The sequence below is a fragment of the Apteryx mantelli genome, chromosome 3 (assembly GCF_036417845.1).
Source record: "Apteryx mantelli isolate bAptMan1 chromosome 3, bAptMan1.hap1, whole genome shotgun sequence".
Classification (NCBI taxonomy): domain Eukaryota; kingdom Metazoa; phylum Chordata; class Aves; order Apterygiformes; family Apterygidae; genus Apteryx; species Apteryx mantelli.
Window position 1 is genome coordinate 6,441,569 of NC_089980.1, and position 13,260 is coordinate 6,454,828.

Consider the following 13,260-nt stretch of genomic DNA (forward strand, 5'->3'; position numbering starts at 1 on the left):
CTTTGCGAGTTGAATGACTAAGCCCTTTCCTGATCAACTTAAGGGAGTAAACAATTAAGCCAAATAAATAAGCACTAAAACACTGGGAACATAAACTATTTCAGAGCGATTCATAGTTTAAGCTAGTTTCATCAACCCGTGGGCTGTACGGTTACAAATGACTAGCTATGTCTCATTCCAACTGACTCCTTATTTCCTTTTACTTAGTAGCTTTTAAATGAAAGCGATTTTCTCTTAGAATGACTTAAATGGCAGAATGCTCAAAAAAGTGTATTTTATTAATTACATTTTTCAGAAAACTGCCTTGATTTGGCAGAAAAAATATTATCTGCAATTTATTAAGCTTGACTCTACAGTTCATTGGCCATCTGAAGTTGCCTGTTTCTCTCTCCATTAACTACAGAGGGAGCCTTGGGTGACTAAGCTCCCAGCTTTCGCAGTTGGGAATGGGAAGAGAGATGGGAGGAATACAGCCTTCAATTCATCAGACTTGCCAGAAAGATTCAGAGACACCAGTCACTACTGAGCCATTACTCTTCCCCAGGCTTAAAAAGCATAAAAGAAGATTTCTAGGGTCTGGAAAAAAAATCGGGAAATTGAAACTATATTTGAACTGAAATGTATTTGTCCAATTGCCTTCTGAATTCCCCACCTCCATAAATTCTTGTTCAGTAAAGGACCACAGACAAAACATTTCAGGTGGATTACTTTAGTTTTTACCAACCTGATGTGCGACTTCAGCTAGGGTTACTGGGATACCTGTCTTAACTATGGAGACCACATAATAAACCTAAGCGTTCAGCATTCCCCTCGACTCTTTTGGTTTTCCAACAGAGAAAAATAATGTTATGGAAAGTGGTGGTGTTACACATTTGATGATTGGATGCTCACTAATGTAACACCCTGCTTAGTGAATAAAAATATGTATTGTGTCGGACATACCATCTTCCGTAATCACTAAACCATATGTTTGATGGAAGTTAGACTCTTTTTTCAGGGCAAGGGCTATACTTCAAATTTTCTGCAACTCTACAACCATACATGAAATATTTGTTCCCAGCAAGTATGTCCACATAAAGAATCACAGCAAGTAACATTTGGGTTAGACATTCACCAGACCTTTATAAGGGTAACAGCAAAGCAATGACATAGACAGCCTGAGGAGACTGTGAAATCTTCAGCACTGGAGATCTGAAGAAAAGGTTGGAGAAATAGTTGCCAGGAATAGCTGAGATAGAGTTGATTCTGCCTTAGTCAGGCAGATGAGCCAAGGGACCTCCGAGAGTCTCTTCCACATGAATCTTCTACGGTTTTGTTTGTGTGTATGTGGGTGCCTGACCTCATGACATCATTTCCAGATGAGAGATATTAGTTTTAGGAAAAATAAGAATTCAAAGAAATGAGGCATTGAGTAGGCCTTTGGGAACAGTAACAGGCTTATCCTTGATACTCACTGTCCATCCTTAAGGTGGTTTAATAAAGGGCAGGATATTGCACATCATAAAACGAAAGAGAGAAAACGCATAAGAACTTCTTGTGTTCCACTGGGTTGGTTTATAATTTGGCAGGTCTCTAATTTAAAGGAATTGAACAGTACTTTCTAGGCAGACTTTATCAACCTGAAAACAATAATATCCTACTCTAGTACCTAGGGTTTATTACATTTCTAGCAAAACGACAAATGAGAGCAAACAGGAACCTTTCACTCGTTTCCACCCAAGAACTTAAATTCCTTCACTGACCCATTTTCACAGTCTCCAGGAAACTACAGAGCAAAGTCTTTTACTTAGTCCCATTTTTATTTAATTTTTAAATACATTTTATTTACCTTAAAGTGAATAAACCAAAGCTGGTAAACAGCTGGGCGAGGGGGCCAATGTATGGAAAGAGGAAGATAATTTACTGTGTTTAGTTATTTCTGTGTAATTTTTACACTGTGTATGTATATGTGAACAATGAACTATGTATTTATGATCACACCAATCGTTAGAGTTGCTCGGTGTAGCTCTCTCTGCATCCCTTTTTTGCTGTTTTTCTAGTGTTTATCGTCTTTGTGGAAAAGACAATATTCCTTTGTGTTTCAACAGTGCTAGACGCTTTGGGGATGCCACCACAATCTAGCTAATATCTGTCCCCTTAGAACTCGTTGGCTGACACCTACAAGGCTTATTGAGTAAAAGAGAGCAGGAAAGGCCAAAACAAAGCAGCAGAAGTGCAGCAACGAACACTTGCCGCAGCAGAGGAAAAAGTACAAATCTGACTAATTCAGTCTTCTGTGTTCGTAAGCAGATTCGGATATTGCTCTCAAGGCTTGACCTGGAATAACTTATGACTCCATCAGAAAAAGAGCATGTACCAGGACTGCAGATGACATAGGTCAAGCAGATGTAATTTGATGTTATCACACCCTTTGACTCATAATGGTGATAAAATAGTTACTACTGAAGTTTTGACCTTTTCCCATCTGGTGCCAGGCAGAATCCTAGGAGGAAAACCCTGTCTTTTGTAAAAAGATATGGGGTTGTAGAGGAGAGACAGAGGGGAGATTTTGTCCCAAAAATATTAAGAAGAAATTTAAAATAAGAGTATACTAGACATCTGAAAAATAGGGATTTTTCCATCTCGGCATACTCTCTGGGCAAAAAGCTTTGGGAAACCTCTATTCCACTGTTGTCCTGCCAAGACAGCTACGGAAATATAGACTGGTTCTTACTGAATTCAGTAGCAGGCCCAGTGGTAAAGCAGGGGAGCTTGCAACTTAAATCCTGCTCTAGCTCCTGGCAGCATAAATCACACTGGCTTTTGCTCAGCCACCAAATAAGAAATTGGTGCCTCCTTCAAGACTTCACCACTTATCCTCTTTCCTAGCCAGCTTGCGTTCAGTACGAAGAGTCCAAAGGCAGCTGACAAGCGACACTGCTTCCTCTTCCAGCTCTAGCATCTGCCCTGCCCTTCTGGGCCGTGCACCAGGATGGTCTTGAGAGCAGCAGCTGGCAGTGTTTGAATCTACCCCTTCAGCCCTGATCAGTAGCACTGTCCAGCGCTGTTACTGCTGTCCTTGCAGATGCCAGATGCGACACCACCGCATCGCTGGGGTGCAGAACTGGCGGGGGCAGGGACGAAAACCTCCAACCAAACACCTACTGCACTCTGCCCTTCTTCCTTTCTGGTCCTCCAACTTTTGTCCCGTTTGATCCTGCTGAATGCATAATAAGTAAATAATGCCTTTCTCCCATTTGCAGATACTGCTAGAGGGCTTCTCCCTTGTCCTTGTTTCATGTTGACTTTTATTCAATGTCTTTCATAACTCTTCAGTCACATTTTCATATAAAAATGTGCACATCTGTAGGATTTAATCCATATGGTGTTATTTCTGTACATATAGCCTAAACAACATTTCTGCTTGCAAATTCCCTTAATTATAACCATCCACTAGCACTAAAATAAGCCACAGTACCTAATGCTCATAGTCTTCAGTCACAACATGCTCAGTGTGAGCTCACTTTGTGTGCAGACCAAATGATCCAGACCAGCTCTCTCTATACTGCATATACAGGCAGACTCTTCTGCACTTAGGGCTCCTCACCAGGTGAGCAGGTTTCTGTGCATGACAGTAATCGATTCAAAAAACAGGTAATAAACAATTTGTGGAATAGCACTTCAGGACAAAATGAAGATCCAGAATAAAAGACTACATACAGCCTTGAAGTGGACAAACTAACTGGCTGTTTCAGGGACACAGCAATTATCACACTGAAGAGCTGAAGTCAGTCTAGTCTCTACCAGTGATTGGATCAAGATGCTGCAGAGCAACAGGCAAACACTCCACCGCAGGCTCATGCAGGTTAGTTTGCCCCTGTCCGTAGGGAGCATATCTTGTTCTTTACTGGACAGAAGCAAACAAAATCCTGAAATACAGTTATTCTAGAGCAAAGTTTATTCCATTATATTATGACGACACTGGACATTCCTAACATCCACGTCCGAGTCTTTTTTCAAATATAACTACATTTTAAGCATTGACAACTTTGGGTAGTAAATTTTATTTATATATTTAAACAACAGATGTAGATTTCTTTCATTGATTTTGAATTTCCTGGTTTTCAATTTCATGGAGTATCTCTTATCTTTTCTGTGAGAGAAGTAGAAAAAAAGCTCCAAAGTGTATTCTGCAGTTATTCATGCTTTACATATTTTCAATCTATTTTCTCTTCTTCCTCTCCTCAAAGATTAAAAATCTTTTCTCAGTTGCCCTTCACTGAATCTTTTTTATGAGACGGAGATGACCAGAACTTGACATACTATTTAAGATAAGACTTATACAGAATATACATGTATTATCATATTCTCCATAGCATTCAAGGTCCCATGCAAGCTAGCATCGCCTTCACGTTTTCTAACCAATGCCACACGAGAATATGACCTCATTCAGCTGCAATGCCCAGGTTCAATAGCAGTATTGATGATGCCATGACTTTAGAGCTATGAAAAGTATCTTAGTTATTTCACATCCCTGTTAAAATTATCCTAGCTGGACAGTATGGCTGTCATATTCAGGCCGCAGAGAGTGGCCTTGTGCTCTTTAGGCTCAAGAATCCAAATAAACGCCAGCCTCTCTCCCTAGCCTGCATAATACCTTTCTTAGGCACAGGTTTCCATCACTCTTTACAGGATATGCAGGCTTGGAACAATACAACACCCATTTAAGCTACTACAGTAGTTTAAGTTCACCACCGTATACAGAATTTATCGCTCTGAAGACAAGTTGTATCCTTGGTCTTTTTAGTGATCTATCACTGAACTGTGATGAAAGCATTAAAGATGCAATCATTTCCCACACTTGATATCCTATAAGAAACAAGTGCACCAAATTTCAAGATTTTAAATTAATGCAAACGTGTAAATGATTCATATCAGTCATCTTGTTAAACATGTCTAGTGTATGGCATCTGGTGTTAACCATTTCTCCTATCATCAAGCTCCAACATGTAACTAGCTAGCTGGAGTCATTGATCCAACACTGTCAACCCTAGCTTCTCACAGAAAGAAAACAACAGTAACATATAACGCTCTAGGTAACAGGGGTATCCACAGCTTCCCCATGAGCAAGCAATTCACACCACCAATGAAAGCATCATGTATGTCATTAAAAATGGAAGAGGGTTAACTAGCACTAGCAAGACAAATCCCAAGAGGAAATGTCTTTCAATATGTTGCTTGATACAATATGATGACTTTGCATCAAATTTTTGCAGAAAAATTATATTCAAGTAAGCTGATCATGAATAAATTTGTTTTGCTGTGGAATTTTTCCAGGCATGACTCACGTATTAAGCAAACACTATCCACAATGTGCTTTTACTCCTAAAGGCATTTGAATTTTTTCTAAAAAGAGACAGAAGGACAAATATTTGAGACTTCCTCCAGGGGCAATCTTTGTTCATTTGCTACTTTTCCACTGGCTTTTACTTGCTGTACTCACACCTTCACTGTGAATTCTGCAGAGGTTCCCTCTGTTCTCTTTCACATGTCATTCTCTTTTCATGTGCCCACCATTGACCTAAAGACAGCTTTTCTTATTTGGTAAAAGGGCAACTGGAGGCAGAGCAACAGTTTAACATTTTCGGTTCCAATCCTGTTCGGTAGTCAATTTAATCTCATCACCTGCTTCACGCTCCTTTCATTCCTCTTGTTCAGAAACCCATAGACACATGGCAAGAGTTATCCAGAGGCAGAATGAAACGGCATGCAGCAGGGGCTTAGAGCTGAACTAAGAAAAATTAATTCCAACAAAGGTAAACTTTTTCACCAGAGGTAACAGAGGGTCCAGTATTGTACTAAAGCGCCCCAAACAAAAGAGCAGCACTTTCTGCATGGGCACTTACAGTACAAACACCTGATTTTCAGGTGACAGACACTGGTTGAATCCAGGCAAGGAGTAGTATTCCTCCTCAGTTGCTCTTTGCAGTTTTATAGTCAAGGTCCCAAAAGGCAACCGGTCACTAAGAGCCAGTGCCAGAGAGGAATCAAGTACTTCACACTCACCTGCGAGGTCAGTACTTTGGTGGTAGTGGAGTCTTCTCTGCTGGAATTTGTAGATATTACACCAGTTGTTCCTGCTGACAGTCCGCAGAACTGGTACAGCAAGAACCAGCGACCGGAGGGAGCATACGCAGGTGCCAGGTGGGAGACCTGCTCTTCCAGTCCCCAGGCCAGCCTTACTAGCGAGGATCAGAAGGCAGAATGAGGAACTTAAAGGAAAAGGAGATAAATGCCTTACATTTACATTGACCAAGTCTCCTTTCCTTTGACCTAACATGGTCCAAAATGAGAGTAAGGACCATCCTGACAGCAAGGGCATGAAAGTTCAGGTAGCCACCTGTGCTACACACACTTCCAGGTGTAAACCAAAGGCAGAGTAACATAGAGGCAGTTCTAAGAGATGGGTCCTGCTGTTTTACCCTGCTACAGTGTCTGCATCGTGCCTTCCCCTGTTTTGCAGAACAGCCAAGAGATGACTGAATTGGTCTACATGTACAAATACCTTTTTGCATAGGCTTCTACAGATGAGGTAGACAAGCAAGAGTTTGGAGCCAGCCATGAATACCAGGTGCCATGGCAATAGAATGAAGTGGTTAAAAAAAGCATTAGAAATATTGCGATATTCGCTTTATGGCAGTGGTCTAGAACCAAACCCACAATATCTCCGAGGTATGCCTGCAGTCATATTCATAGTCAAGCAAGTCCATGTTAGGTACACGGAATTCCCACCCACCCCCCCCAAAAAAAAAAAGCAGCTCCGTAGCGGTCTGTGCTTAGCCTGAGGTTAAGGGAGGTATACTATTCACTGCAATGACAGAAGAGTTACCTCAATGCTGTATCTAGCTCTGCATACAGCATGGCTCATCATTTTCTTCCCTCCTCACTACAATGTCTTTACATTTTTGAAACTCTTTCATGAAGAATAGGGAAAAAATGAAAACAGCAAGAAAGATGTATTAATAAGTAAACAAAAAGCCTCTCTTTCCTGGCTATTACTAAATTGGATTAAATGATCTCCTGCAATCAGAGCCACCTCTTACTGGAAAAAGGAGAAATGAAGAAATGGTTCTGAGATGAGAACTGACCTTAAGAAAAATATCATTATTGCCTTCTTTCTCCAAAATGTTAAACATAGTCAAGTCTGTCTTGATTTCATCAAGATACTCCCTAGGCAAGAGAAAAGATTCCAAAAAATACTACAAACACTACGACTATTTGCACTGCAACATATTCCCAGACACTTTCCTTGGGATCTAGTCCTTCTGACATGACATTCAGAACATCACTAAAGCTCAGTATCAGGCCGTGTCATTCAGCATCTGGCGTTGCAGCAATTATTGAGTTACTGGGATTGAACGCCTTTCCCTGACTAATCCACACGGACTGAGGCTACTCAGCAGGAGAATTTGACTTCTGAAGACAACACTGATCTTTCTACACTTCAACACAGGATGTGTTTCTAGGTCCTGCACGTTTAGCATAACTCAAACCAGCCACAGTAGGAATTTCAAGGAGTAGATTATTAAAGCACTGGCATTCTGCAACTGCTATTTACTTTCAGAATACCTGCTATTAATGTCTTCTGTCTAAACAAACACCACCATCACTGCTCCCAGTGCTTCCCAGTTTTCTCCCCTCTTCTTGATCACACTACAACTTCCTTAAAGCTTGACTATAAATCTTCTTATCATTTTAACTAGTCATTGCATTGTGTGTAAGGAATACTGAGGATCAACTAGATCTTGCACTTTTTCTTTATTCTCCTGCTCTTCTCAGGCTTTTATGATTCCTGCTGGCATTGCTTGCCTAGGAAATCTCAGATCTGGAAAAGGATTTCAGTTTCTCTAAGAAAATGAAAAAGGAAAGCAGGAAGGAAAGCAGGAAGGAAAGCAGGAAGGAAAGCAGGAAGGAAAGCAGGAAGGAAAGCAGGAAGGAAAGCAGGAAGGAAAGCAGGAAGGAAAGCAGGAAGGAAAGCAGGAAGGAAAGCAGGAAGGAAAGCAGGAAGGAAAGCAGGAAGGAAAGCAGGAAGGAAAGCAGGAAGGAAAGCAGGAAGGAAAGCAGGAAGGAAAGCAGGAAGGAAAGCAGGAAGGAAAGCAGGAAGGAAAGCAGGAAGGAAAGCAGGAAGGAAAGCAGGAAGGAAAGCAGGAAGGAAAGCAGGAAGGAAAGCAGGAAGGAAAGCAGGAAGGAAAGCAGGAAGGAAAGCAGGAAGGAAAGCAGGAAGGAAAGCAGGAAGGAAAGCAGGAAGGAAAGCAGGAAGGAAAGCAGGAAGGAAAGCAGGAAGGAAAGCAGGAAGGAAAGCAGGAAGGAAAGCAGGAAGGAAAGCAGGAAGGAAAGCAGGAAGGAAAGCAGGAAGGAAAGCAGGAAGGAAAGCAGGAAGGAAAGCAGGAAGGAAAGCAGGAAGGAAAGCAGGAAGGAAAGCAGGAAGGAAAGCAGGAAGGAAAGCAGGAAGGAAAGCAGGAAGGAAAGCAGGAAGGAAAGCAGGAAGGAAAGCAGGAAGGAAAGCAGGAAGGAAAGCAGGAAGGAAAGCAGGAAGGAAAGCAGGAAGGAAAGCAGGAAGGAAAGCAGGAAGGAAAGCAGGAAGGAAAGCAGGAAAAGAAATATCCCATCAAATCAATTGCCTTACTTAACTCATATTAATCAGTCAAATGTTTTGGGGTGCTTTCTTTGCAAGAGCTCTGATTTTTTTTCTTTCTAGATTAAGAAGAACCAATGCTTCCTCTAAACTGCGTGTCAGCCTAAGCAGGTGTAGAGACAACGCGACTTCATCCACACTAATGGATTTGGTCCTACTTTGTTTTGGACTTCCAGTACAAGACAGACATTGACAAACTGGAGCGAATCCAGGGAGGGCCACCAGAATGGTCACGGGGCTGGAACACACGGCATATGAAGGAAGCGGGGTTGTTCAGTCTGCAGAAGAGAAGGCGAAGGGGGTCTTACTGCTGTCTATGACTACCTAACAGGTGGTTACGCAGAAGATGGAGTCAGACTCTTCTCAGATGCACGGGGAAAGAATAAAAGGTTCCGAGCACAAGGTGCATCGAGGGAAATTCTGATGAGCTATTAGGAAACAAAATTCACAGCGAGGGTGATCAAATGCTTGGCCAGGTTACCCAGAGAGGCATGCAATCTCCACCCTTGGAGATACTCGGAGCGCAACTGCACGAGGCCCTGAGCACCCTGAGCTAAGCTGGTCCTGCTTTCAGCAGGAGGTTGGACTAGAAACCTCCAAAGGTTCCACCAAGCCTAAACTACTCTGTGTTTTTACGATTCCACCCTGACATCACTGAATCAGAAGAGGCCCATTTTCCAGGCTACTTGATTCCTCCAGATAGTTCACTTCTCTCTACAATGAAAACTCACAACTAGTACAATATTTGAGTAGAATAGGCAGCTTGTAACTGGCACCTCACATTTAACCTTTCCTTTCCTCTCATACCAAGCAGGGTGATGCAGTCCTCTGCTCTGTTCCTGAGAATGATCAGGAAACATTAATCTCAAGAATGCTAATAAGCTCTTTTCTGTCAGTAAGAAAGAACATGGGAGGCATGGACCGTCTACTGTAAGGATCCAGGGCCTAGTGATCTGTGTTCAGGAATAAATCATCAGTGATTGTAAGGAAGCCAAGATCACATATGCTCTGCAAATGAACTAGGGCTAAATTTTGTCGTGCACATCAACAGCGTTCACACAGGAAGAAGCTCATCCATGCCTGCTGCCTTCTGACAAACGCAAAACAAGATCGCAGAAGAGGAAGAACAAGCTTGAAGGTAAAGCTCCCAACCAGCTCCATGGAAAACACGATTCACTTGCAGCCCTGCCACAGGCCTTAGCCTGCAGCACTACCAACAAGATTGCCTGGTTACACGGAAATTGGAAAAGGTCTCTCCTAGGCTCTGCTTGTCAGTGGGAAGCAGGTACCTAATTCTCAAGACTCACACTCACTTTCTCTGTACATCCTCAGCATTAGCTGCCACCCATCACCATCAGCCTATCTTCCACATAATAGGAGCAGAGATTCCACAGGGTTCAGGCACTCCACGAATCCGAAGGATAAGAATGCTGCCTGGGGCAATTTGCAGCCAGAAATCTATCCCTCACAGGTACTTACACCTAAACCAGGGCTGCAAATGCTCAAATGTGGCATTGTTCTGATCATGTAATTCAAAGCCCAAAAGAGTTTAACATTGCCTCGTTTTGTCATTTGAGGGTTTGAGCTACAACATTTTCCTGTCTTTTATTTCTCATTTTCTCACCCCAATGCTTAAGAAAGAAGTTAAACACTCATTTCAATTCATTTTCTTACCCTTAGAGGAATAACAAATAGAATTTGAATATGCAAAAAGCAAACAAAAAACCCCATAGCTTCATCCCACTCTAGCAAGTACTTTATTAATATTGAGAAGCTCAATTTGAATTTATTTGGAATCCACGACTCACAGTCACTAGTAAAATGACCTAGAGACTACAGTGATAACTCCCTTGCATTTCAACACAAAAGAAAACCTTCCACAATACACAATGTGAGCAAAACTTTTGGCTGAATATCATCATTTTCCTGTTTGCTTCAGCTACTACTTCAGGTGATGCTGTTGCTATTTTTCAGTGCACTGTCCCTAAGCAAATGGCTGCTCACACCATATAAGATAAAATTAAACAACAACAAAATATATATATACACACACATATATATGTTTTCCACATTCACAGTCTTTTCAGGCCAATACATTCTCTGAAGATAATGAACTACCCTGACATATTCTGGAACTCTTCTCCCTGTCCTCTGTAGCAATGGGAGAATGGAACCATTCATCAACATGACACATCACGGCTTCCAAATATTGAGACATCTCGATACAGTCAGCTGAGTAATATCGCTTTCTGCATCTCTGCTGTTGCTTTCAGCAATGATCTAGTAACAACCAGGGAAAGACAAAGCTGTGATAACTTTCCACAGGCCAGGTGAAAGCACAGACCAGACCAGGTAAGGCACAATTATTCTGAGCTTCGTCTTCTAGCTCCCTAGGGAAAAGTTTTAGGGCTGCTTTCTTCTCACATGACTTTGCTGAATGCGCCATTTCTGACAACAACACATCCTAAGTACTTTCTTTCTCCACCACGTTTTTGCCATTCCCTTGTCTATTCAACCAGGAAACACTAAAGCAAATCATATAGTACAAAGTACGTATTCGACATAAAGTGCAATATATCTTAAAGTATGCATCAAAACTAAATGCTGCCTTTGGATGCAAGCATAAAGCTTCTGCAAGTATCTAAGGGAAAGAATTTTTTCAGGATTCAACTGAGACCACCAAGTACAAGTGTAATACTCAAGTTGTCTGAATTGCCAGAGTCAGAGGCTGGAAGCAGGCCTGTACTTTTTGGCAATACAGCACTTCATATGATGCAACACATGGCCCCAGTCAACACTCCTTTCTCTGGTATAGCAGGCAACAAAAGATCAAGCCATTAGTCCTTCACCGTTTTCTATTCCAAGGTTTTATCCCCTATGTTTCGAGATACTCTCTCATTCCATGCTGTCTGACAGCACTTTTAGCTTTTTAGAAGTTGGAATTATAAGAATTATTTACATTTGAAAAAGTAACATTTTGGATGCACATTCTGTTCTTGGCCAGAGGCTTTTTTTTTTTTTTAAACTTTTCTACCTGCTTGGCCTGTAGAACCATTTTAACTTTGCTAAAACCTTCCAGAGAAGCAGCACTTTTACCAGCACTGAAATGCACTGCATCTTTCATGTCTTCAAATAAAAATTAAGCCCAACCTGTCATCTGTTAGATCTGTTGCATCTAACACTTCCTGCAGAAGAGTGCTAGTTTGATTATCCTCTAACTAGACTTTGCTGGAGTGATCACAGGATCCTATCTAAAGCATAGTAACAAATCTTAGTGTCTCTTCCATTAGCAACCCTAATGTACTGTAAATGGCCATAGGCTTAAAGCCTATGACTAGATTCAGCAAAATGTTCACTACTATACATAATTGTAAATAATATTAATAAAAAGTTCTATTATTTATTACTCACATTGTAAAGGAAGTCAGGAGTACACCATGGTGACAGAAGAGAAACTGCAGTAGTATTTACAAAAGCAGGCAGTAGAACATATTCCACCATTGACAACAAAGCCAATGTTGAGCGGTCCTGAAAGAGTTTGTGCCCTGAGCAGCCTGACAGATAACGCAGAACATCTACAGGCAATGCAGGAAGGCTAGAGCAGAGGGAACAGCAGAAACTGGATCTTGATTTTGGCCAACTTTTTTCCCCACTATGACCAGACAGTACAATCCAGTACTAACATTGCCAAATTAGGATCATTTCTGAGAGCTGGTGAAGAGCCCGCAGAGGCCTGGCTGTTGAGAAAGACAAAGGAAACTATTTGTGATCTAAGATGCATTTCTTTAATATAAAAAGATTTTTCCATAACTGAAGTTTCATGACTTCACATTCCAGAAGTCAATAATTTGAAATCATTGCTTTATGACTACACTGAGCTTAAGCTTAGTCTTTTAACACACACCCATGTTTTCTGCACCATCAACATTCACTCACTTTTTTTTTTTACAACTTTTTCCAGTGGTGAAGACTGGGATGCCAACAGCCCCTTAAAGAAACCGTCTCTTTCATAACTACGCTTGTTCATCAGACAGTCAAGCCAGATGCAACTATGAGAGTCCAAATGCTGTTCATTCTGATAAATACAAGATGACACTGAAAAAAAGGGAGATGCGTAAAGAATAATCACGATCCTTTTTTACCCGGCAGAATATTCTCTGGTTTGTTGCACTACAGGGATTGAAACCTGTAATTTACAGGATCACTTGTGAGCAGCTGGGAGTCACAGGGCACTGCAGCGGGTGGTTCTCAGGGAATCAGAGTAGGGGCAATTGCATAGTCACCAGGTACATATTGACTTCACCAGCCAGGATAAGCAGAAATCCAGCTCAGATATTTTGAAATGCTTTAACACAGATTTTTTTTTTGAAGACATATAGTCAGAGAGGAAACAGCATTTCCAACAACAGGACAAAGAAGAGTTTTTCCCACAAAGGGAATCATCTCTTCCAGACACAGTCTCAGACTACTTCCACTCTCAGCAGGTATTTTTGCTTATAATTAGATCTATTTGAACTTCCAAAAAGAAAATACTGAAGGCTGGCAGGGAACCGGGATTGAACAAAAAGGGGCAAAGAGATCATATA